This window comes from Prionailurus bengalensis, chromosome X, assembly GCF_016509475.1.
Source record: "Prionailurus bengalensis isolate Pbe53 chromosome X, Fcat_Pben_1.1_paternal_pri, whole genome shotgun sequence".
Lineage (NCBI taxonomy): Eukaryota > Metazoa > Chordata > Mammalia > Carnivora > Felidae > Prionailurus > Prionailurus bengalensis.
In genome coordinates, this window is record NC_057361.1 from 32,882,578 (window position 1) to 32,909,931 (window position 27,354).

At 38.0% G+C, this 27,354-nt stretch overlaps 1 protein-coding gene across 2 annotated transcripts in view; it reads left to right on the forward strand.

The window, feature by feature from the left end:
• The window catches only part of PRRG1 (proline rich and Gla domain 1), a 139,701-nt gene that overhangs the window by 28,845 nt on the left and 83,502 nt on the right, over nucleotides 1-27,354 (forward strand). The window lies entirely within an intron of this gene.

Here is a 27,354-nt window from a genome sequence, read left to right on the forward strand (position 1 = left end):
ATTAATTTGTCTATGATATAGTTTGTTATCTAGAGCTATGTATATGAATTGTTTGGAGGAAAATCCTGTAATGGTTATTTCTTCTAACTCATTTGTAGAAGGACTGTAGGGAATAGTGAGCTAAGTAATTAAAGTTCGTTTTCTAGTTTCCACCTAATATGACACCACAGGAAATGAGATTATTGAACACCTTAAGAATGCATACAGCAAGTAGGCTTATAGAAATAATCAAAGAATTTAGGTTATAGAATAGCTAAGGATTAAAGTTTCTCTAATCTTGGGGCTAAAGTGTTCTGGAGCATATGTCTACACACATACAAAGTATAGAATTCATCAAAATACAACTTGCAACACTTACAGCTCAATACCTTCTTGTTAATTTATATGTAAGAGATTATGTAGGGTCTTGATATCATTATAGTAAATCACAGGCTGTTTCATACGTGCTACTCTCTATATAATGGGAATGAAACCAAAGCAGCCACGTTGGTCTGTTATTAAAGTTAGAGGCTGGTGTTAGCATTGACCTGTTAGTGTGATTATTGTAAAAGAGATATAGTATGGAGCTATTTCAGGGAAATTAATCCAAGTATTCAGCATCATAACTCAGAAACTCCCTTCAGTTCTCTGTCCTTGGTTTCTGTTTACTCAGTGCTGTAGGCAGACTAGTGAATCCTGAGAAGGCTTAGGACTTCTAAGGGGCTGTGGTAGCTGTTTTGCTTTTGGTTTTAGTGACCCATAACTACAGATCCCCCTGTATGCAGCCTCTTTCTTTCTCAGATAACCTGGGTTGAAATCCACTGCCCCCAAGCTTCTTTGAGGCCCTAATTGCATGAGTGAGCACTAAAAATGTGAAAATAATCATAGACCAGAATAACAAGGTAAGTGAGATCAAAGAATATTTTCATGGATACTCATGCATGTTGCCAGCAGAATTTAATTTTTCTTCAAACGATTCTCAGAGATCATTTATAATTTAACAAATTTACGTTTGATTCTTCTGAGCATCCTGTTCCATTTCTGTTAGTTCTGTACCAGACCACCTTCATTACTACCCTTCATCTTACTCTCACGTATCTGAGGTAGATGAATGCTTCAGTTGAATGAGATGTAAGGAGGTGTATTTTCTTTTTCTTTTCTTTTTTTTTCTAAGTTTATTTATTTTGAGAGAGAGACAGAGAGTGCATGTGTGCAAGCAGGGGAGGGGCAGGGAGAGAGAGGGAGAGAAAATCCCAAGCCAGGCTCCGCACTGCCAGTGTATAGCCTGACATGGGACCCAAACCCATGAACCATGAGATCATGACCTGAGCCAAAATCAAGAGTTGGACGAACGCTCAACCAACTGAACCACTCAGGCTCACCGAGGAGGTATATTTTCAAGAAATTATTTCTCATGTTTCTTGGTGTCTGTGTGATAAGGAGGACAGGGAGAAAGTCTGTTTTAGAATAAGCTACATGAGGTAATAGCATCCTATAATGCTTATATGAAATTTGGTGAAATGCTTTTCCAAAGAGAATTTTCTCTTCAAATTGGTTTATGGAAGGGACCTTCCCTAACATTGACTTTCCTTGGTAACTAAAACTGCAGCTAGACATTTCAGAAACAGGTTCCAAGGTGGTGAATAGATGGTAAGGTAATTTTCTTAAACTCTTGGATCCTGGTTGTCTCCAGAGGCTTTGAAGCTGTGAGTTACAAAATAGGCTGATTTTATCTCTTAGGATTTTTGCCAGGTTAGTAGTTACACTGAGATTGTTAATACTCGCAGATGGCAACACAGTATTCTTCCTTTTACTCCAGGATACAGATGATTCCTAGATGATAAGGGAACAAGAGTAAGTTTTAGTTTGGAACACTTGGAATATCAGACTTCTTATTGGCCAAACACAGTGGTATATCTAAGCTGTAGTCATGCAGCCACAGAGTTGTTACTTCTTGTTTTATTGAGATAACCTTGAAAATGTCCATTAGACTGTAAGCAATGTGAGGGTAGGTTTTATGTCATTTTGGTCATCATTGAGTCCTGGCACAATGCTTGACTGTGGTAGGGAAGAATGAGAAGTATACAGTGTCCTAGATTTCTTTACTTGTTTTAGCATAGGAATAGAGGTAACCATGTTGGACAGAAGACAAGGTATTCTGTCTCTTCTGTTCGTAGTCTCATATTTCAAGACTCAAATGTTGCCTTGTCTGTGAAGCCTTCATATCATTCCTGGGTCTAACTGACCTGACCACTTTTCCCTTAATGTATCCTTTACCTTTTTTACAGCATTGATGACATTTTTATTGCATTAAAAAAAAAGTTTATTTATTTATTTATTTATTTTGAGAGAGACAGAGACCATGTGAGTAGGGGAGGGCCAGAGAGAGAGAGAGAGAGAGAGAGAGAGAGAGACTGAGAGAGAGAGAGAGAGAGAGAGAGAATAAATCACAAGCAGGCTCTGTGCTGCCAGTGCAGAGCCTGATGTGGGGTTCGAACCCATGAAGCTGTGAGATCATGACCTGAGCCAAAACTGAGTCAGATGCTTAACTGACTGAACCACCAAGGTGCCCCCTTTTATTGTATTTTTGATGTGTATCTGTCTCTGTCATAGTGGAGAACTCAATTACTATTTGTCTATTCCTAGTATATTAGTGGGAATGAGTTTGGCTGCAATTAGCAGGAAATGCAATTAATAGAAGTTTAGAGAAGGGTATATTTATCTTACAGAATAAGTTTTGGAGGTAGGAAATTCAAGGGTAGGTGTCTTCAAGGGCACAAATATTTCTGGTTTTTTTTGGTTTTTTTGTTTTTTTTTTTTTTTTAGCCCACCAAGTTTAACATATGGTTCTCATTCTCATGATCGTATAACAGGTATGCTCCACATCTCATATCACTATCCCATGCAGAAGAAATAGGGCAAATGGCAGAAGGGTTTGCCAGCAGTATGTCCTCTTGAAATGAAGACTTTCCCCTTGTATCATATTGGCTAGAACTGAGTTACATGGCCACCCTTACTTCAAGGGAGTCTGAGAGCTTTTCTGGTACTTATACTAGAGAAAGGCAGGGGGCAAAGGCATTGTTGATGGCATTTGTGTAGGTAGTCTACAGTGCTGTGTTCATGATTGGGATCTCCCTCAAAAATGTTCTGGTACATGTCCAGGCAGTTATGTCACACATTGAACAGTAAGCTTACCATATTAAATATCAAGAAGAAAATCTGTTCCTTTGCTATTGCTTCAGACTCTTTGTTATCTGTTTTAGAAGTATGGCCTGGCTTGTGGTTTCAAGTTAAACTTACTTTGGTCATTTCCAAAATGGAGGATATGGTCAGGGATGGAAATAAGCAGCAGTACAAGAGAATGTGGTTCCAGGAACTTGGCTCCAGCAGCATGGAAACCATTTAATCCTGTAAGTGATGGACTCTAGAAATAATCTGTCTGCTTCCTAGGATTCTGTCATTTTTAGATGTCCTTTAGCTCTCAATTTCTTCCTCCTCCTGTGAATTGCATTTGATAGAGGGAGAGGCTGCAGCACTTGTTGTGCCCCCTTACTTGTAGTGTGAGCTTATGTAATTTCTGTATCAACAAAGAGTCTCTGGGTGTCCTCTTCTTTAAGCTTTAAGAATGAAGTTGAGGGCAGCTGGGAACTCTTAGGACCCTCTAATACCTGCTGCTTCCCCTTGCTCTTATTCTCTGTTGCCACCTTAGGGCCCTCCCTCCCTGTGATTCATGAGTTTACATGTGTTCCTTACTGTGTTCTCTAGGTAGTTGTGAATTTTAATGTCTCTTGATCTAAATACAAAACACTTGTTTGCAGCCATAAATTCTCTTCCTACTTACCACAACATAGGAAAACCCTACAGTCATATATATTAGATCTTTTTCCTCAGAGACCAAGCTTTCCTCCACAGTCCTTCCATTTAATTGTTCTGGGAAAGGCAGGAACTTTTCTGCAGGTTTCTCTATTTTTGAATTATGTCTAGGAAATGTATGTCCAATTTGGTAGTGGAGAAGTTTTTTTTTTTTCCTTTGAGAGGCACGTATATAAAAGAGGAAGAGCTCAAACGAGGGCCTCACATGTAAAGAAAGATCTTAACTTAGAGGATAGTTCTTTTAAGTAGAGAAAATGTTCCTCATGCATTCTTCTGAAATTAAAAACAGAGAGTGCATACACCCATAAAGAAGAGACAACACAGAATTTTAACTAAAAGTTATAGGTTTATAGAAGAACAGATAGATACATACATACATATACACATACATACTTATTCAACCTGACAGGTTATCAATCAAGGAATTGTAAACTAAAGCAATGACATACCATTTTTCATTCATTGAATTCACAGATTTGAAAAAAACAAAATGCTTATACTCCCCATTGTTGACAAGTATGGGGAATAGGCAGTTTTTAAGTTTTTTTGTAATTATGAAAGATTAAACATACAAAAATAGGCCAATATAATAATAACTTTTGTGTCCACCATTTTTTTGGATCTTTTTAAAAAAGACCTGACCCTCCTAATCTGATTCTTCCTCATTCCTTCACTGTCCCCCTGATAGCAACATCAGGCAACCACTCTCTGCAAACAAGCATGCTCAAACATCAGTGGTAAAAATGAAATTGCTTCCAGTTTTCTGGAGAGCAAGTTAGCAATACATATCGCCCTAGGAATTTAATTTCAGAAAATGATAAGAGATACCCATACAAGTATAGGTAGGTACATTTATCAGTGTTATTTATAATTAAAAAAAATGAACCCATCCTAAATGAACATCAGTCGAGGATTAGTTAAGTCAATGAAAAAACATGGTGGATTACAAAACAGCAATGAAAATTTATGCATGTTCCAAGTTGTTTGCTTTAAGTATACTTCAGTTTGGTGAATAGAAAATATTCCCCATACATGTCATGCAAGAATCTGTAGTCAATCCTATGTTAAAACCTGTAATTTGGTTTTGTGTTTCAGACAGTTAAAATTAGAAAAAGGTAAAAGTGAAAATGGGAAATTAAAAGACTGGTTGAGTTGATAATGAAAGATAGTTAAGTAGGCAGCTGGTTGTTTGGGCTCTTCAGGAGACTTGATGTCTTAGCCATCAGTTACTGAGTTTCTCTGTGTCAGCTGAGTGCTAGATACTATCATCACTGCAGAAAGGCCAAGTGATGGCCTCATCCCTCAAGCAGCTTACAGTCTGGGGAGGAAATAATACACATGCAAAAAACTGGTGAGTAAACAAGCAAGAGTAATGGTTGGTAAATGAGTACTACAGATTTGAATGCTATAAAAATTCAGAGGACAGACAGATTCTATCCTCCTAAACTGATAGAGATATTTTTCTAAGCAGGTGGGGGAATTATACTGTCATTAATAATGGCTTTAGAATAAAAATAAGCCAAAAGGAAGGGACATCTTTCTTTCCTTTCCTTCCTTCCTTCCTTCCTTCCTTCCTTCCTTCCTTCCTTCCTTCCATCTCCCTACCCAACGTGGGGCTGGAACTCACAAGATCAAGAATTGCATCCTCCTTTGAGCCAGCCAGGCACCCCATGGGGCCATCACATTTCAATTAAAGGGAATGATGTGAACAAAGGCTTGGAAGTGAGAAAGTGTATAGTGTTTGTAGAGAGCTAGCTTGACTTGATTTGTAGGATTCCTGTTGGAGTGGAAAAGCAAATAAAAGTGACTGCAACTCAACCTAAGATATCAACCTTGTTTGTCTTAGGACCTCTGATTCAGGTTTTCATGCATTTGTATTTGTTGCTTTTAATTTTGAGTCACAAAAACAGCCATTTTAGTTTCAGAAAATCCATTGTAGGACATATGAAATAAAGCTGATAACTGTAAAATTTACATTCTTAGTTCATTACTACAGTGGGGACAGTATTAGAGTGAGAATCAGACCTGGGATGTGCTACAGGATCTACCAAGTAGTGATTCTGTAACCAAACCAAGGCTTGATTTAAAATTGAGTACTGAAGTGGCGATAGTCCAGAACAGTATTCCCCTCACCCAGTACCAGAAGCTCTAGTGCATTGTCCCCAGACAATTGGACTCCAGTATAAGTTTTTGGGGTTACTTTTCAGCCATTACTGTATCATAACATCTTTTGTTTGGGCTGACTGATTATTTGGTAAACCAACTTGGCAAGCTTTCCACAATGTACCTGCAGGGAGTAGTAATTCTTAGGGATCTAAGGCTACCCACAGAAGAACTACAGTCCCTCTATTCTAATTATTTAGAATAGAATGATATTCTGAATTCTCTTGGCCACTGGGGTTCCTTATCAGCATTTCTTTCAGGACTGCTGCTGTGTTTTGGAGAAGGGCCAGCACAGTGAGTCAGATCATTTAGGTTTTGTTTGTAGAGTGGCCGTCAGGATATTTGTCTGGATCAGCAAGGTGCAATGAGTTTCCTTTGGCATAGACATTCCACTGGGCCTGGTGTGTTTTCACTTGTATCTACGCAGTTTTAGGAAGCCATTTGAATGGGTCAATTTCTTTCTTTTTTTTTTTTTTTTTAATTTTTTAATGTTTGTTTATTTTTGAGAGAGAGACACAGCACGAGCAGAGGCAGAGAGAGAGAGAGTGTGCACGCGTGAATGCACATGAGCAGGGGAGGCATAGAGCGAGAGGGAGACACAGAATCTGAAGCAAGCTCCAGGCTCTGAGCTGTCAGCACAGAGCCTGATGCGGGGCTCAAGTTCACGAACCATGAGATCACACCTGAGCCGAAGTCGGACACTTAACTGACTAAGCTACCCAGGTGCCTGTGGACGGGTCAGTTTCTAAATATATTACACATACATAGGGTACCTTGCCTCTCTGCTATCTTGTCATTGGTCTACTTATGACAAAGAAGCTATAAGAAATTGTGCTATAAAATACCATATTGTATTTATAATATGGATGTTGAAGTTACTCATTACATTTCTTCTTTTAAAGACACTAGGAATAAGTTTTCTCTCTAATCTTAAAATCATAAGTAATGAGGCTTCTGGGTAACTACTTTCTTTTTATCTTAGGGATACTGTGGCTCATGTAACTAATTGTGTTTTTCTTTTGGCATTGGCTCCTAAGAGGTTTATCTCTTTAGCAAAAATTCCACCTTTCAGCAAGACTTTTATATACAAACTTGAGTCCTGTCTATTCAGGTTTTATTATTCTGAATCTTCTTGATTTTTCTCTTTGTCACATTTTTCTCAAATGCTTTTTTAATTTTTATCTTTTATGACATAATAGGATATAAGTAAATAAAATGAATTTGATACTGAAATGTTAAGTTTAATGTGTTGAATTGGTATCTGTTTTTGCTTTTTTTGTTTATCGTGCTTTGGTGATGACCTAGGGTGCCTAATTAGGTGATGTCCAAAAGTATATAACAATTGAACATTTAGACAAGTTAGTGTGAGGGGTAAAGCAAGAAGTGATCATATGCCTCCAGTAACTACTGAGAACACCTCAAGGTTTGCACAAGTTGTATCTTGGCCCTTTCCTCTCAAGCTTCTCCAAGTCTTATTTCATTTCACCAGGAAGCCTTTTACAGGAAACTAAACAAAGTCCCAGAAATGTCTCACAACTGATTAAGTAACAGAACAAAAGATAAGCCCCGTGCGTATTCCCTGGTCAGGATAAATTCTTCCATATGTACCCTATATAATCCAACTCTTTCACTGCCAGACTGTTGCTACAATAGGAAAACTCCAGTTTTTGTAGTCTATTTCAGCTAGGTATTAAGAAGGAAGCTGATTAAATTAATTTACATATGTGTGAAGAGCTAATAACCACTCCCTAATTTTCCCAGTAACATATACTTGGTTGCCCCCAAAGGATAAGATAGCTCTATCTCTAGATGTCTATGTCCAGGTTCTCCCACTATCTGTCCCAAGGAAATATAAAAAATGAAAATAACAGTTTATATTTAAAAAATACATGGCTACTTTATGGCAGCAAAAATAGAATAAATTCTTAATGTATGCATAATTTTATTGGATGTAACAGTTTATTTCTGAATGATAGAATATTTAGGAAATAGTTAAATTATGGTGCATGAATATAATTCAGTTATTAAGAATCCTGTTCATGAAGTATTTACTTTTATAGAAAGATTATTACAATGTATGAATAAAACAAGTTGACATGAAACGGAGTATCATAGGAGCTCACCTTGTTAAAATACAATATTTTATTCAATAAATTTTGCATGTCTAGTATGTCAGGTGTAGTGAGGAGTATGGGAATATAGCATCAAACAAGATATACATGATCCCTGCCCAGCATTAAACAAAATAGGACATCATTATAAAATTAAATCTCCCTTTGGGGCTTGATAATTTCTAGTCAAATGTGATTAAGCTCATTTTCTGGTTTGTGGACTCTCCAGGACCTTGTTTTCATTTCTCTTCTGCTTTTTGTCTGAGAATTCAGAGCTCTCCAGTTCAATTAGATTGAGCAGTGGAGTTTAAAAACAGTAGCAACAGACAATTCAAGCCTAGCATTCCCCATCATCTCTAGTTTTGTTTTTTTTTTTTTTTTAAACCTATGTGGTCACTGTTGCCCAACAACATCAGTGTAATAGTTTTTCCTTGGAATCCATTCTTGAGATTTTATCTGGGCTGCTCCTGCAGGAGAAAGTACTAATTAATACAGGGGGAAAAAAAAGCATTTCTGCATGGGCCTTCTTATTTTACCTTACAACAAACCCATACTTATGCTTTTATAGAATGTAATTCTTTTTTTTTAAATTTTTTTTCAACGTTTATTTATTTTTGGGACAGAGAGAGACAGAGCACGAACGGGGAAGGGGCAGAGAGAGAGGGAGACACAGAATCGGAACAGGCTCCAGGTTCTGAGCCATCAGCCCAGAGCCTGACGCGGGGCTCGAACTCACGGACCGCGAGATCATGACCTGGTTGAAGTTGGACGCTTAACCGACTGCGCCACCCAGGCGCCCCATATAGAATGTAATTCTTATTGTGAGGCATTATCAACTTAATTTTGTTCTTGAGACAATTTTCCTTTAAAAACTTTGAATGATACTTACTGGGAATGGACCTTTATTCAGGAATAGTTTTTGTAGAAGAAAGCTATAAATCTTGTTTAAGAACTTCATCCTACAAAATAATACCTTCTTCAGAATTGAGGTTAATATTCTAGTTGTGTTAAACCATTAATTTTGTTTCTCCCGGCAGCTTTAATATAATATCCTTGAACATATTCACCACAGTGATGTATTTTGTTAGTGATGCAACAGTATTACATGTTATAGAAAGACCTCTTCTTCTAAAGCCTAGAGCGATATAAAATTTATTCCATATAGTATTTATGATTAGTTTTCAGTGCCATTTTTTGTGATCTGCATATAAAGTAGAACAATGGGATTATTGAAGGTGTGAGAACCTTTTTTTTTTTTTTTCTGGTTGAATTGTGAATGTTGAGCTCTTGAAGTGATTTAGTATATCTGATCCCATTTATTTAAAAAAACTGTAATAGTGAAACTTCTTCTGTGATCCCATTTAAAGCACCAGTTTGTTACATTTAGGGCTGAGATTTGGTGCTGTGGTATGCCTAAGATTATACAACCAAAGCCACATTGTTTATTTTACTTTTTCACTCACACATGGTGTCCATTATGCATTGATCTTGTCCAGTAATATTAACTTTCTTTAACTGATTGTTCTGCTATCTGAAGACTCTTATTAAAATTTAATCAGTAAACTAAAAATAAGCAGCTAATGCCATAGTGCATTCTGGTAACTCACAAGACAAGAAAAAAAAAAGTAAAGCCTAATGTAGATTGTGTGAGGTTAAAGGAAGGTGAGTATATATTTTATTGGCTATTGAAGGGTATATATAAGTTACCAATTTTCCTCTCTTGAGAAGTATGTAATGGGAACACACTTACAGGTAATGCACTTTTTCATTTGCTGAATACCTACTGTTTTCCCTATACTAACACTGAACTGTCCTGAATTATATGGCATTACACAATAGGCTTAAAGCCTATCTCGCCCCCTTGTTTTTCACAGAAAAGCTTTTGTAGGTAATGACTATGGCTCACATGATTCTTGAGCTCTGTTCTGCACTTCCTTCCCATTCACCAAAGTGAAGCAAACCCTACCCACATGCATCATCTTCATAATGGCCTCTCCCTTTTTGTTTCATTCTTAAAGGGTTCCTTCTGCCTTACTGCTTTTCTTATTGCTCTTCTCAAAACATTTCTAGATTTAGAAGAGATACCTAACCATATTCCTGTTATATTAGGTTTGTTTTTCTTTTTCTTTTTGATGACTTTGTTCTGCTGGCTCAAAGGCACTTATTTTCACAACAATACAAAGAACTCATTATTTTAGAATATTATGGCATTTTGTTGATCTTAAAGGTAGTATTTCTCTAAACGAGCAAAAGACTTGAAAGAGGCATTTCACAAAAGATATCCAGTGGTTGGTTAACGTACAAAAAGGTGTTCAACTTCATCACTCATTAGGAAAATGCACAGTGTAATACCATTACCACCCACCAGAATAGCGAAGATGAAAAAGAATATACTAAGAGTCTGTAAGAATGTGGAGCAACTGGAAGTAGAATGAATATTGGTACAACCACCTTGGAAAAGTGTTTATCAGGTAATGAGTAGAGCTGAATACAGGCATCCCTATGGCCCAGTAATTCCTCTTCTAGGAATATACCTGACAGAAATGGGGATATAGGTTCATAAAAAGACATGTACAAGAATGTTCACAGCATTGTTTCTAATAAACCTAAACCTGAGACTAATATAAATGTCCATCAAATGATAAAATGAGTACATTAATGGGGATAGGTACTTAATATGGAATCAGTAGTGAGAATGAATGAACTAAAACTATAGGCAGCAACATGGTTGAATCTTACAAACATCATGTTGAACAAAGGGAGTTAGATCCAAGAGTATATATTATGATTGCATTCACATGAAGTTCACGGACATGCAAACCTCATTTGTGATACAAGAAATTAGGCTAGTTGGGAGATAGTAACCAGGCAGGGGGCACAAGGGGGGCTACTTTGGGGTGCTGGTAATGTTCTGCTTGGTGTCCTGATCTGGGTACTAGTTACATAGGTGTGCTTACTTTATGAAAATTCAACAAGGAGTGTACCTATGATTTGTGCACTTTTTTGTATGCATACTATATTTTAATAGTATTTTATATAAAAGATTAATAAATACTGTATTATCTACTGCTACATAACAAATTACACTCAAACCTGGCAGCTTAAAATTATGAACCTATACTGTCTCACATAGTTTTTGGGAGTCAGCAATCCAGGAGCAGATAAGTTGGGTCGTTTTGAGTCAGGGTCTCTCATGAAGTTGCTATTAGACGGCCTACAGGCCTGCAGTCTTGTGAAGGCTTGAATGGGGCCGGAGGATCTATTTCAAGGTGGCTCTGTCACCTATCTGTTGACAGAGGCCTCAGTGAAAGCTCTTTTTACCACAGACTAAAAAAAGAAAACAAAACCCACAGGTAACATTGTGGGTATGTGAGTGTATAAAATATGTTTTTACATGTGTTTGTTTGTATTTAGCAAATTGCGCACATTCTCATAATTTTTTCTCTGCTCAATACATTGAGGGCATCTTTTTTAAATGATTGGGTCATCTATAGTTCTGTTTCATCTTTTTTGCATGTAGCTTTATTGAAGTATAATTGACATAAAAAATTGACATACATGCACATATTTAAAGTGTACAATTGGATGAATTTTTGAGTATGTATACACCCATGAAATTGTTATCACAGTTGAAGTAATGAGTAATCTATCACTCTAAAAAGTTTCCTCATGTCTCTTTATTATAATCCCCCCCATCCTTTTTAATGGCTGAAAAGCTTTATTTGCATATGTAAAGTGTCTTTAAAATCCATACTTAAATATTTCTCACAAGTAGGTCTAATTTTTTGTTTGAATTGTAGAACTTCCACTCCATTTTGAGGAAGAAATCTCCCCCTCCCCAGTTAAGAACATGCAAGCCATATTGCCTGAGTTAGAATCTTAGCTCTGCCACTTTACAAACCACATATGACTTTGAGCAAATTGCTTAAATACTCTGCATGATACATTTTTTTATCTATACACCAGTACTAATGATGGTACTATACCTAACTTACAAGATTGCAAAGATTAAAGTAATTAATGTATCTGCTGATCTGATAACCAAGCACTACATTATTGTCTGCTGTTATTATTCTCATGGGTTGTTATGCTAAGAGCCTAGGTTGTCAAGCTTCTCCTGATAATATCAAAGCTATGAGTTGATAGGGCCCTACATTCTAATATCCTACCAGCACTTACCTCTTCCTTTCGCTACCACTTCTGTATCACATCCCTGCGAGGTCTTTACTAAAAGTGAGGAGAGGTATGTACTTAATGTTAGGATCTTTTAGTATTTAGGTAATATCTTTGGGACATTTCGTATGCTGAGAGATACCTAAAATAGGATACTTTAAAAAAAATCCCAAGACTTTATGTCAAAATGCCACTTACATTTCATCATTGAAAGTCATTAGTGGTCTCTTAGATACTAGTGATTATGCATGTATAATAGCTATTCCTTTTACATATACTAAGTATATATTGTATGAAAGATTCAAAGAATTAAGATATTTCTTGTCCTTGGGAAGTTTACTGTCAACTTGAAGAAATATGATTAGATTTTGTAGTAGTGAGTGTGGAAAGACGGGCATCAGGTATTAGAGATACGGCAATGGAAGACTGAGTAGGTCTTACGGATTGATTATGTTAGCACCACTGTTGTAAACCCATGTTATAGGGGTGCATTTTACTACTTTTTCTAAACTGGACTACAACCCAAATGTCTACCAGTGGTAGAATGAATGAATACAAAGCAAATATACGTAACAAGGAGTCAGTAGTCAGAATAAATACCATAACCACATGTAACAATATAAATGAAATTTACAAACATGAAGTTTAGTGAAAGAAGCCAGCTCCAAAGGAGTATACACTATGATTTCATTTATACAAAGATCAAAAAAACCGTGCAAAACCCATCTATAGTGTAAGAAATCAGGCCAGTGGTTGCTAGTGCCTACACACACACACACACCCACACACCCACCTCAAGCCTACCTACCCTTTTCTTCACCTTGTGTATTCCAAGTATGAGACTTGCCTTTATCACTATAACTGCCATTACCACCATCACCACCATGGAGTATCCAGGGCTCTGTTCTTCAGGGCATATGGTCCAGGGAAGTTACAGAGAGGGCTACTGCATGGGGCAAATTGGTTGAGTACTGAATAAAGCTTCAAGCGTGAATAGGCATCCTTCTAGCAGGGAGACATCAGCAAGGCGATGACTACTGTCTGAGAGAAGCCTTCACCATATATCATCAGGAAAGATTCTGTCCATGTGTTTGCTCTTATGGTCTTTTGATGCTAAATCTACTCCCAAGGGACTCCTTGGCATTCAAGCAGTGCCCTTCACTAAAAATGGCCCGTTGTTTTAAATCTGTTTGGTACCTTCAGGTATGGCCTATACTGGGCCCCACTGACTTCTCTCCTCCCTTTAGTCCAAGGGAGCCTTTCTGGACTGGGAGAAGGAAATGAGTAAATGGGGTTGAAGGGAGAACCCTTGCTCTCATTATTTTCTTCAATCTTATTGATTTTGCTAGAAGACCTCTCATTTACCCCAGGTACCTTGGATTACAAAGTTAGGAAAATTTGCTTTTTGCCTTTTTTCTGACCAAAGCTTATCTTTCATTTGAAACAATGAGAACAGAATGGGTTAGCTATTTGTGGGGGAGGTGGCAGGTAAGGGGTTAAAAAAAAGTGAACTCTTGAGATAAATAAAACTTTAAATATCTTAAAATTTGATTCTACAACACATGGGTTGAATGAGGTAATGAAGATATAATTACTATAATTATAGAATTCAGAGGGGAAGCTACTTTATATATGTGGTGGAGAAAGTAATATTTGGCTTTAGATCTATGATGTGTCAGGTGGTGGCATGATACCCAGGTGTAGATTTCTCTGGCATTTGGAACTGTGGAAGTTAGGAGAAAGGTCAAGGCTGGATATACAGCTTTGTATTTTATTGAGGTGGAAGTGATAATTGAAACATCACTGTGGATGAAATAATTTTTGTTAGGAAATCTAAATGACTTCATCAAATGATTTATGGGGCATCTAGATTATTTGATGTAGTCTGTGATGACTTTTTATTCTCTGAGGTATTTCTATAGTTTTAGCATGATCTATTTAGATAGTTACACCATTATTATTAATATTTTATTGTGTACTTGAAATGTAAGCCCCACTGTCATATAAAATTAATATCTCTAACTTAAAAGTTATATAGGGAATTTTCTAACTGCTGTTACTGATAGCACTGGATCTTTATGTTTCAATAATATTTATCCTGGTCTTTCTTGAATTTCTTTTGACTTATTGATTTATGAAAATCTCATAAGCTGTTTCATTGTACACTCCAGGAGTTGGCAAATAATGGCTTGCTGCATGTTTTTGTGCGGCCTGTGAACTGAGAATGGATTTCACATTTTTAAATGGTTGAAAAATTTTAAAAGAAAATTTCATGACACATGAAAATTATATAAAAATCCAATTTCAGTATCCATAATAAAGTTTTATTAGAAATAGCCACACACAAATTCATTTCTGTGGCTGCTTTTGTGCTACAATAGCAGAGTTGAGTAGTTGCGACAGAGACTGTATGGCCCAGAAAGCTTGAAATATTTACTCACTGGCCCTTTATAGAACAAGTTTGCTGACCTCTGGTATACATCAGCAGCTGTGTTGACTAGTTACTGAAAGCTACTAGTTACTACAGCTACTGAAAGAATAGTATTTTAAAAAGTGATTATTTTACACAATCATCTTTATTTTTTTCAAATTTTTACTTAAATTCTAGTTAACATATAGTGTGATACTGGTTTTAGGAGTAGAATTTAGTGATTCATCACTTACCTTTAAAGCCCAGTGCTCATTACAAGTGCCCTCCTTAATCCCCATCACACATTTAGCACCCCCCCCCCCACCACGTCCCCTCCAGCAACCCTCAGTTCTCTATAGATAAGAGTCTGTTGTGTTTTACCTCCCTTTTTTTTTCCTTCCCCTGTATTCATCTCTTTTGTTTCTTAAATCATCTTTAAATAATTTCTGCCCTCCTCTGCTTTTTCCCTTTGGTATGTACCATTACTTGTCATGATTTAACATGTAGACATTTTGCTTGTTGAAATAAACAAGCACAGTCTTTCTTCCCATGTAGATTGTAACTTTCATGAGAGCAGGGATTTTTTTTCCTCTTTTGTTTTCTGCTGTCTCCCCAGCACCTAGGCAAGTAGTAGAAACACAATGTATTAGAGTAGTCACACAGTATATGTTGAATTGAAAAGATGACTTTGCTGAATCTGCTACATACTACTGTACCCAAATCTGAGGATAACTGACAAGCAGATGGAAACAAAGTGTTATTTTCTTCATTTGCATAATTTGCCTAATTTTGCTTTCTAGATTTTAACAGGTTAAGTATCCAAGGAATTCGGTAATACCTGACTGCACTTTTGATGTTGCTGCCTTGTGTATATCACTGGAAGGAACAGCATCTATAAATATTAATACATTGCAGGGGCGCCTCGGTGGCTCATTTGGTTAGCCTTGGACTCATGATTTTGGCTCAGGTCATGATCTTACTGTGAGTTAAAGCCCCACATTGGGTTCTGCGCTGACAGTGTGGTGCCTGCTTGGGATCCTCTCTCCCGCTCTCTCTGCCCCTCCCCCACTCATGCTCTATTTCTTAAAAATAAACTTAAAAATATTAATGCATTGCATATGTTAATTTAAAATTTTATTTTATATATTATGATTTTATAATTTATTTTATAATATATTCAATACATACTACTTATTTGTTGTGTTTCTCAAGCCTTTATGTCAGTTATTATACATTGAGGATAATGGGCTAGCAAAGTGAATGGCACATAATAAGTACCTAAAAGTTAGGGTAATTGAAGAATTAATTAAACAGCCTTTTTGGGAATAGGTTTCTTTATAAATGTAGAGGTATTATTTAGTGGTTTCCCACTACTTTTAGAATAAAATCCAAACTTTTCCCCCAGTAAAGCTTTGCACAATTTGACCATTTGTCTCTGACTCCAACCTCTTCTCTCTTGCTGGTGATGGTGAAGCCAGACTAAACTTATTTCATTCCTCTAATACCTTATGTTCCTTTATGTATAGTTAAAAAAAAAATTATGACTTCCCCAGAGCCTCTAAGCTTTATTAGGACAGGAATCACATCTGTTTTACTCACCATCAAATCCCCAGTGCTTCGCAAAATTACTGAAATGTAGTAAGTGGTAAGTAAATATGTGTGGAATGACTACATACATGGTTGACAGAGCACTGGACTTGGTGTCAGAAACTCTGGATTAAAATCCTGGCATGTGTTCTCAGTCTTGATCTAGATGCCACTTAATGCAGGTGTATTTGTGAAGTCATTGAGATATTCAGTTATAATGTGAGCACTTTTTAAAAAATTTGTTTTGAGAGAGAGCGAGCACAGGTGCACAAGTGGGGGAGGGGCAGAGAGAGAGGGAGAGAGAATCCCAAACAGGCTCCTCCTCACTGTCAGCGCAGAACATGATGGTGGGGCTCCATCTCATGAACTGTGAGATTATGACCTGAGCCCAAATCAAGAATTGAACACTAACTGACTCAGCCACCTAGGTGCCCCAGCCTGAGCACTTCAGATGTGAATATGTTGATAAGTCAGAGACAACGATCCTGGGGTGCCCCTACTTACTAATTATGTGAACATGAGTGAATCAATTTCATTGAAGTTTAGTTTTATCATTTATTAATACATCTTATTGTACCTGCCTCATAAGGTTGTTGTAAGCCCTGATAAGATGACATGTGAAACTGCCTTATTGTTGTAGATATAAAACATGTACTCGTTGAGTCATTATTATTTGAAGCGGAGAAGATGCAGAGGGGAAGCACTGAGAAACCTAGTTAGAATAAACCCATCTCTTACAGAAGAGCCCTTTATGCAGCTGACCAGACCTGGGGCTTTAAGAGACACTATGAGGAAAGAATGGACTCCATCTCATCTCTAGCATATGCAGGAGGACCCTTAGGCCCTCTTAGCCTTGAAAGTAAGACGGAGCTTTGGAGCTTAGGGGAGAGCAGGAGACTAGGACTGGCAGAGCCCTTACTAAGATGGCCAGAACTTAATGTAATGGTGTGTCTGAGTACAGTGGAGGACAGTGAAGTGATTGACCTACCTAACCAGTTATGAGAGAGACATGTAGCTGAAAAATAAAGCTAGCTTTGACGTGCTGCTTCTCTACAAATTAAAATGTAGCTTGTAGTGTTTCAAAACCAATAAAGAGCTGGATATAATTGAATCTCAGGATTACTGGAAGAGGAATCATTACCAGGATTAGGAGTTTCCAGACTATGATGGTCACTGGAAGGCTGGGAAAAGAGGGGCAAGTACATGTAAGGGGCATGAAAAGTGAGAGGGGAAGCTCTTAAAGAACTGATGGTACACGTTCCAAATTTAAATAGTACATGCAGCCGAAGCTAGAACCTTAAAATAAGATTTTATTCTTAAAAATTTAGCTCATAAAATATATATTATTTTATCCTCTGTCTTAAGTAGCAATAGTAATGCTTAATGTATTGAACCAGATTGATAAACTAGAAAATGAACCACCAGAACTAGATTGAACCAAGACATTTTGGGAAAAGAAAATTGTTATCATTGTCATAAGTCCTGCTTAATGTGCATTTATTATTAAGAACTGTTGTGTTATCATTTAATGCTCCTACCAAGCCTATGGAATTAGAGTTACCATTAATAACCCCATTCTAGATGAAGAAACTGAGGCTTAAAGAGGTTAAATAAGTTTCCCAAGGTCAGATAGTTAGCAATTGGCAGGGCACACCTCAAACCCCCGGTGTGTGTGGTGGCAAAGCCTATACTCTGACCTGTTGGTGGAACTTGTGTCAGGATGCGTATAACCTACCACTATTTGAAAGGCGGTGGTACTAGAAATCAGCTTTGTTCCAGCATGCCTTCCATATATATAAGAAATCCACACAGAGAAGAAATCCTCTAAACTGTAGACTGTGGAATCTGATTATACTGGAAGAGTATATATAACATTCTCTTACTAGATTGTAGGTTCCAAAAAAGAGAATTTGTCTCTTTTGTTTGCTGTGGTTTCTCTAAAGCAAAGTTTCTCATCCTTGATGTTTTTAACATTTTGGACTGAATAAGTCTTTGTTCTGGGAGGGCTGTTCTGTGCATTGTAGGATATTTAGCAGTATCCTTGGCCTCAGCCCACTAGATGCTAGTAGCACTCCTCCCCGGTTGTGACAAACAAAAATATCTCTAGATATTGCCAAATGTCCTTTGGTGAGAAGATTGCCCCTAGTTGAGAATAGCTGTCCTAAAGAATAGAGCAGTGCCTGGCAAGTAAAAGACACTCCGTAAATATTTTGTAATTGACGACAGGAATAAACATTGTTCTACAAAGTGTACTGCTTGTGATGTTCGAAATAACTGGAGGAAACCCTGAAAAAGTTTGAGAGTTTTAATAGTTACAGATTTTATATGCATCAGAAAAAAAAAAAACATATCAAACCCATGCTTTCATGTACTATTTTACAGGACAGGGCTAAAGTGGATACTGAAGTAAAAACACGAAGTTAAATAAGCACAGATGATAAATAGATTTAGCAAAAATCATGAGATTGCTTAAGGTGGTATGTAAATGACTGTAATTTGAAGCAGTGATCTGTACTAAGGGAAATTTACACAAACATAGTGTGTCCTAAATATACCTAGTATGACAACTTCTCCTAAGTCTGGTTTGTAGAGGCCATTAGAACCCTCATTGGGAATGATCTAGTGCCCTGCACATACTAAACACGATGTAGAAGACAAATTGGTTACCCTCTGAGAATTGGACAGTCTGAGAGATACTGTAAGGTATGCACATCTGTATGAGATAGCACCTAAATTTCATATTGTATGAGAGTTCAGAGGAAAAAGAGATTACTTCCTGTTCAAGTAATGAGGAAGGGCTTCACTGAATTTGAAGGATAAATGGAATTTTAGCAGGTGTAGATAATGCAGAGGAAAAGAGCAGATGCATAGAGTTTAAAGCATATTTAAGGGATGAGCGGAGGCCATTTTGGCTGGAGTGTGGTATAACTGTTAAGAAAGGTGGAACCTGGTTATAAAGAGTGTTTAATGCCAGGCTGGTCAAATCCATGGAACAGTGATTTTTATTTCCTAAAGTCTGGCCAACAGTTGCTCTGTTGTTCGTGTGTATGTGTGTGTGTGTGTGTGTGTGTGTGTGTGTGTGTTTAATTTTTTTAATGTTTATTTATTTTTGAGAGAGAGAGAGACAGGGCATGAGCGGGAGAGGGGCAGACAGGGAGAGGGAGACACAATATGAAGCAGGCTCCAGGCTCTGAGCTGTCAACACAGAGCCACATGTGGGGCTTGAACTCACTGTGAGATCATGACCTGAGCTGAAGTCAGATGCTTAACTGACTGAGCCACCCAGGTGCCCCTGTGTGTGTGTTTTTTAAGTGTGTTACCATTCCTATAGAAGTAATATTTAGCTTGGATGGAGACCTGAGAATCAAGATTAACAAGTGCTCCTACTCAGAAAGAGAGGTATAAAAACTAGAACACACACACACACACACACACACACACACACATACACACCACACACACCACACACACCTGACAAAAGAGAACAGTGCAACAGGGGATCAGAGCAGTAAGAGCAGGCTAAATCCTGGCCATCAGAAGAAGCATGTTGGTAACCTGCAACTGGGGGAGTTCAGGGTTTGGGAGCAGTGTGGACTATAGGCCTTGAACCTCCTATCTCTGTGAGGAAGTTTTCTTTAAAACAAATTCTAATCTTTGGAAGTTTACCACTAGAATACTTGGTGAGGCAGCTGACAGGTAATACTGATTTTTGCTTCCTTAGTTTCATCTTCCCCTGGAAGAGAGCTGCTTCTAATACCTGTTCCCTCCATTATGTTGACCTCTGGAGAGGCAAGTCCTCTTTGAAAGTCCTGGCCCATGCCTGGCAACCCTTTCTTTTGTAGGTCCTCTGACACAAATGCAAATAGGCTTGATTCTTTTCAAAAAGGCTTTATTAAATATTAAGGAAGAAAGAAGAAATAAAATACAAAAAGTCTTATCAGATTTACCTAGCATCTCTGATAGCACTGTACTCTCATCAGTCAAATCTCCTTTCCCTGTTGCCATCAGAGATACCTTCTCAAATTCCAAATTTTGCCATATGACTTGTCTGCTTAACTCTTTCATGATTTCTCATTTATACAGGGATTCTTTACACAGTACTTATTTATCTGACTTGGAGGAATTACAGTTAAAATTAAGATGATACTTGGGAAGGGTAAAGGACCTTCCTGTGAATATGTATGAGAGTTCCAGCTCTTTGCTAGATCCTTCCCCGAATAGCTTCATCTGAAGGGTCAGGGGTCACTATATTTCAGACCCTGCTTCCTGTGGTGCTGGCTTTCTGATGAGGTATATCTAGTTTGTCTCGGGGGGAAATCCCAGTGGGTGAGACTACAGCTGTCTACCTCAAGTCAACCTGAAGAGTTTGACTCTAACCCATTTTATAAGTTGGTGTTCTGCATAAGATTTTTTGAGACTGGTCTGCAGCTTTAAAGGTGGGAGAGTAATGAGAGAAACCATTAGATGTTTTCTAAAGTTCCTTTTGGTTCCAAAATTCTCTGAGAACAGCCCCCCTGACTTTTTTCTTGATTCACTTTATGTTAGTTTGCTCTATACAATTAATACCTTATTAGAAAATAATGAAATTTCAGAGCTGCAAGAGGCTTTCATAGTTACCTTGTCCAGTTTCCCAAATTCAGCTCCAAAGAAAAGGACTCCTGAGAAATATTGACTATTTAAATTTGAAGTTAGTTAACATACAGTGTAGTCTTGGCTTCAGGGGTAGAACCCAGTGATTCATGTCTTACATATGACACCCAGTGCTCACCCCAAAAAGTGCCCTCCTTAATGCCCATCACCCATATACCCCCCCCCCCCGTTTTCCAGCAACCTTATTTGTTCTCTGTGTTTTAGAGTCTTTTATGGTTTGCCTCCTTCTCTGTTTTTATCTTTCCTTCCCTTATGTTCATCTGGCGAGTTTCTCAAATTCCTCATATGAGTGAAATCATATGGTATCTGTCTTTTTCTGGCTGACTTATTTCACTTAGCATAATACCCTCTAGTTCCATCCCATGTTGTTGCAAATGGCAAGATTTTGTTCTTTTTCATCACTGAGTAGTATTCCATTGTATATATATACACCACATCTACTTTATCCATTCAATATCAATGGACACTTGGGCTCTTTCCATAATTTGGCTATTGTTGATAAGGCTGCTATAAACATTGGGATGCATGTGCCCCTTTGAATCAGCATTTTTGTATCCTTTGAATAACTTCCTAGTAGTGCAATTGCTGGGAGTATTTTTTTTTTGATGCTATTATAAGTGGAGTTATTCTTTATATTTCAGACAGTTCATTGTTAGGCTATGGAAACAACTTATTTTTGTATGTTGATGTTGTGTCCTGTAATTTTACTGAATTATTTTATTCTAACAGGGTTTTTTTTTGAAGAATCATTAGGATTTTCTGTATACAGGATCATATCCTCTGCAAACAGAGATAATTTTACTTACTCCTTTCTAAGTTAAATGCCTTTTATTTCTTTTTCTTGCCTGATTGCTCTGGCTGGGTCTTTAGTATTATGTTGGGTAGGAGTGGTGAATGTGCATTCTTGTCTTGTTCCTGATCTTAGAAGAATAGCATTCAGTCTTTGATCATTGAGTATAATGTTAGCTTTGGGCTTCTCTTATATGGCCTTTATTATGTTGAGGCATGTTTCTTTCATACCCAATTCAATGAGAGTTTTCTTTTTTAAATTACTATGGATGGATGTTGAATTTTTATCAAATGCTTTTCCTGCATCTGTTGAGATGATTATATGATTTTTATCCTTCTGTTTTATTTTTGAAGAGTTCGAGCAGGATTAGCATTAATTTTTCTTTAAATGTTTGGTAGAATTCATCAGGGAAACCACCTAGTCCAGGACTTCTTTGTTGGGAAGTTTTTGATTACTGATTCTATCTACTCATTATTAGTATGTTCAGATTTTCTATTTCCTTATGATTTAGCCTTGGTGGGTTATATGTTTCTAGGAACGTATCAGTTTTTTCTGGGTTGTCTAATTTGTTGGTGTATAATTGTTCATAGTAGTCTTACCCTTCATATTTCTGGTGTTACTTGTAATGTGTCCTATTTCTGATTTTATTTTTTATTGGTCTAGCTAAAGATTTGTCCGTTTTGTTCATCTTTTTAATGAACCAACTTTTATTTTGTTAATTTTCTCTATTGTTTTCCTATCTTATATTTTATTTATTTCTGCTCTAATATTTAGTATTTATTTCTTCTAACTGTGGGCTTCGTTTATTCTTGTTTTACTATTCCTTGAGGTGTAAAGTTAGGTTGCCTTTTTGAGATTTTTTTTTTTCTTGAAACTTCATCGCTATAAACTTCCCTCCTAGAACTGCTTTTGCTACATCCCATTGGTTTTCTTATGTTGTGTTTCTATATTTTTATGTCTTAAGGTTTTGTTTTAATTTCCCCCTTGCTTTCTTTTTTTGTCCATTGATTGGACAAGAGTGTGTTGTTTAATTTCCATGTATTTGAGAAGTTTCTAACTTTATTGATTTGTAGTTTCATACCACTGTGGTTATATAAGATAGTTGATATAGTTTCTGTCATCTTGAATTTGTTGAGACTTGTGGCCTACCATATGATCTATCATAGAAAGCATTCCATGTGTACTTGAGAAGAATGTGTGTTCTGCTGTTGGATGGAATGTTCTGTTTATGTCTGTCTGGTCCATTTGGTCTATAGTGTATAAATCTGTTCTTTCCTGATTGATTCTCTGTCTGTATGGTCTATCCATCACTGAGAGTGGGTATTAAAGTCTTCAACTATTATTGTATTGCTGTTTATTTCTCCTTCTAGTTGTGGTAGCATTTTTTAAATGTGTTTACATGCTCCCATGTTGGGTGAATAAATATTTATAATTGTTACATCTTTTTAATGAATTGACTCTTTTTTCATTATATAATGACCTTCATTCTTGTGACTATTTACAGCTTAAAGCTTATCTTGTCTGATAAAAGTATAGCTGTCCCTACTTTCTTTTGGTTATCATTTACTTGGAATGTCTGTTTCTATCCCTTTACTTCATTTTATATGTGTCCTTAAAGTTCAAGTGAGTCTTTTGTAGACAGTGTGTCATTTGGATCCTGTTTTTAATCCATTCAGTCATTCTGTGTGGATTTTTTTTATTGGGAAATTTAATCCATTTAAAGTAATTATTGATGGGTAAGCACTTACTAATGCCATTTTGTTCTATTGAATTCTGCAGTCATATTTTTTTTTGCTCTAAGATTTGATGGTTTCTCTTTCTTACATTTCTTATTTTGTTCATGCCACTGTTTTCCTAATTTAATTTAGCTATCTGTTTTCTTGTAGTTTACTGACATTCTTTAAGAAGATCATTCTGAATTCTTTTTCAGACAATCCATAGATCACCATTTTATTAGGGTCAGTTATTGAAGCTTTATTAGTTTCTTTTTGTGGTGTCATGTTTACCTGTTTCTTCATGATTCTTGGTTCTTTGCATTGGTATCTCTGCATTTGTTTAAGCAGTCTCCTTTTTCAGACTTTACAGGTTCACTTTAGCAGGGAAAGACCTGTCACTACAGCTTGGGGGTACTGGACAGGTCTTCTGGTAGCCTCTGTGGGAAGGCAGGGTTTGCTGTTGGGGTCTCTTGTTTGGTGCGGCCATTGCCCGTGCTCTGAGGTTGGGGCTCCATGTTCAAGCAGGATGACTGGGCAACTATCTTCTTGTTTGGATGGGGCTTTTACTTATTTATTTATTTGTTTATTTATTTAATATTAAATTTATTGTTAAATTGGTTTCCATACAGCACCCAGTGCTCATCCCAACAGGTGCCCTCCTCAATGCCCATCACCTACCCTCCTCTCCCTCCCACCTCCCATCAATCCTCAGTTTATTCTCAGTTTATAAGAGTCTCTTATGGTTTGGCTCTCTCCCTCTCTAACTTTTTTTTTCCTTCCCCTCCCCCATGGTCTTCTGTTAAGTTCCTCAGGATCCACATAAGAGTGAAAACATATGGTATCTGTCTTTCTCTGTGTGACTTATTTCACTTAGCATAACACTCTCCAGTTCTATCCACGTTGCTACAAAAGGCCAGATTTGATTCTTTCTCATTGCCAAGTAGTATTCCATTGTGTATATAAACCACAATTTCTTTATCCATTCATCACTTGATGGACATTTAGGCTCTTTCCATAATTTGGCTATTGTTGAGAGTGCTGCTATAAATATTGGGGTGCAAGTGCCCCTATGCATCAGCACTCCTGTATCCCTTGGGTAAATTCCTAGCAGTGCTATTGCTGGGTCACAGGGTAGATTTATTTTTAATTTTTTGAGGAATTTCCACACTGTTTTCCAGAGCGGCTGCACCAGTTTGCCTTCCCACTAACAGTGCAAGAGGGTTCCCATTTCTCCACATCCTCGCCAGCATCTATAGTCTCCTGATTTGTTCATTTTGGCCACTCTGACTGGCGTGAGGTGGTATCTGAGTGTGGTTTTGATTTGTATTTCCCTGATGAGAAGCGACGTGGAGCATCTTTTCATGTGCCTGTTGGCCATCTGGATGTTTTCTTTAGAGAAGTGTCTATTCATGTTTTCTGCCCATTTCTTCACTGGATTATTTGTTTTTTGGGTGTGGAGTTTGGTGAGCTCTTTATAGATTTTGGATACTAGCCCTTTGTCTGATACGTCATTTGCAAATATCTTTTCCCATTCCTTTGGTTGCCTTTTAGTTTTGTTGATTGTTTCCTTTGCTGTGCAGAAGCTTTTTATCTTCATGAGGTCCCAATAGTTCATTTTTGCTTTGAATTCCCTTGCCTTTGGGGATGTGTCGAGTAAGAAATTGCTGCGGCTGAGGTCAGAGAGGTTTTTTTCCTGCTTTCTCCTCTAGGGTTTTGATGGTTTCCTGTCTCACATCCAGGTACTTCATCCATTTTGAGTTTATTTTTGTGAATGGTGTACAAAAGTGGTCCAGTTTAATTCTTCTGCATGTTGCTGTCCAGTTCTCCTTCTCCCAGCACCATTTGTTAAGGAGACTGTCTTTTTTCCATTGGATATTCTTTCCTGCTTTGTCAAAGATTAGTTGGCCATACGTTTGTGGGTCTAATTCTGGAGTCTCTATTCTATTCCATTGGTCTATGTGTCTGTTTTTGTGCCAGTACCATGCTGTCTTGATGATTACAGACAGCTTTGTAGTAGAGGCTAAAGTCTGGGATTGTGATGCCTCCTGCTTCGTTTTCTTCTTCAATATTACTTTGGCTATCCGGGGTCTTTTGTGGTTCCATACAAATTTTACAATTGCTTATTTTAGCTTTGAGAAGAATGCTGGTGCAATTTTGATTGGGATTGCATTGAATGTGTAGATAGCTTTGGGTAGTATTGACGTTTTAACAATATTTATTCTTCCAATCCATGAGCATGGAATGTTTTTCCATTTCTTTGTATATTCTTCAATTTCCTTCATAAGCTATCTATAGTTTTCAGCACACAGATATTTTACATCTTTGGTTAGATTTATTCTTAGGTATTTTATGATTCCTGGTGCAGTTGTGAACGGGATCAGTTTCTTTGTCTTTCTGTTGCTTCATTATTAGTGTATAAGAATGCAACTGATTTCTGTACATTAATTTTGTATCCTGTGACTTTGCTGAATTCATGTATCAGTTCTAGCAGACTTTTGGTGGAGTCTGTCGGGTTTTCCATGTATAATATCATGCATCTGCATGGGGCTATTAATTGTGCTCTGCAGTCAGGTGGGGCCACTAGCTGGGTTCTGTGAAGTCCCAGGCTGTGTTCCCTGGCAGTATGGTGCCACTGGTTGAACTCCTTGATTGGGCAGGACTGTAGGCTGGGCTCTGCAATCATCCCTGGTTGTATGGGGTCTCAGACTGGGCTCTAGAACCATATGGTGCCACTGGCTAAACTCTTGTGTTTATATGGGACTTGCAAGTTCGTGCCCTAAAGTTGAGTGAGGCTGCATGTTTGTCTTCATTATCATGTAAGCCATTGGCTATGCTCAGGTGGTGGGCAAGGTCATTGGCTAGGCTTCCTTGTCCCTTGGGACCACAGTCTATGCTCCTTGATTGGGTAGGGTTAACAGCTTGGTTTCCTGTCTGGGTAACACCACAGGTTGTGTTCAACAATTAGACAAGGTGAGTAGTCTAAGCTCCTCTGCTTATCGGGGTTGTAGGCCAAGCTTCTCAACTGGATGGGATTGTAGGCTAGGCTGTGTCTCACAGTACAATAGGCTGTGCCCCCATGTTTCCCAGGCCACTCTTCAGGCTCCTTGGTTATGTGGGGTCAGAGGCTTTGGTGAACAGTTGGGCATGGCTGCTGGTTTGACTCCCTGGGGGAGCAGAGCTATAGGATGAGCTCTGTGGCCGCTCTAGTTCCCTGGCTGGGCTTCCTGGATGGGTGGAGCTGGAGGTTACACTCAGTGCTAGGGCAGGACTGGGAATTTGCCTCCCTTCTTGGGCAAGGTGGTAGAACAGGCCCCCCTGTCAGTATGGCCCACTGACTGGGGATCCAAATCAGGCAAAACTCCCAACCAAGTTCTGTAAGTCAGAGGGGGCCCCTGGCTCAGCTCTGTGGATGGCCAGAGCTGCTGATTGGGATCTCTTTTTAGGAGTGCTGCTGCAAGCAGGAAAGCCATCAGCCAAGACCTGAACACAATTTGCTGTAAGCCCCACCCCCTTCTCCATCTCTGTCCCCAGTAGTCAAGCCCTGCACATTCTTCCAGTGACCCCTGTGAGGCAAGACATGAATGGGCTTCCTGGGAAGTGTCCCATGTGCTGGGGGAGCTAAATGTCTGCCCCGGGCTCTCTTTTCCCAGTATAGAAACTGTAGGCCCTGGTGGGGGGCTCTCATTGTGTCACTGTGCCACTGTAGGGGAAGGGCAGTGGTGTCAGAGTGTGTCCAGTCCTCTTACCCTTCTAATGTGGGATTTTTACAATGATGTTTTTTCTATGGATAGTTGACTGTTGGTCTTCTTGTGAGGGAGACTATAGTTGGGAATGACCTGTATGGCCATCTTGATGATACCATTCTCCTATATGCTTAACTTCAAGTAGGCTATACATTCCTTA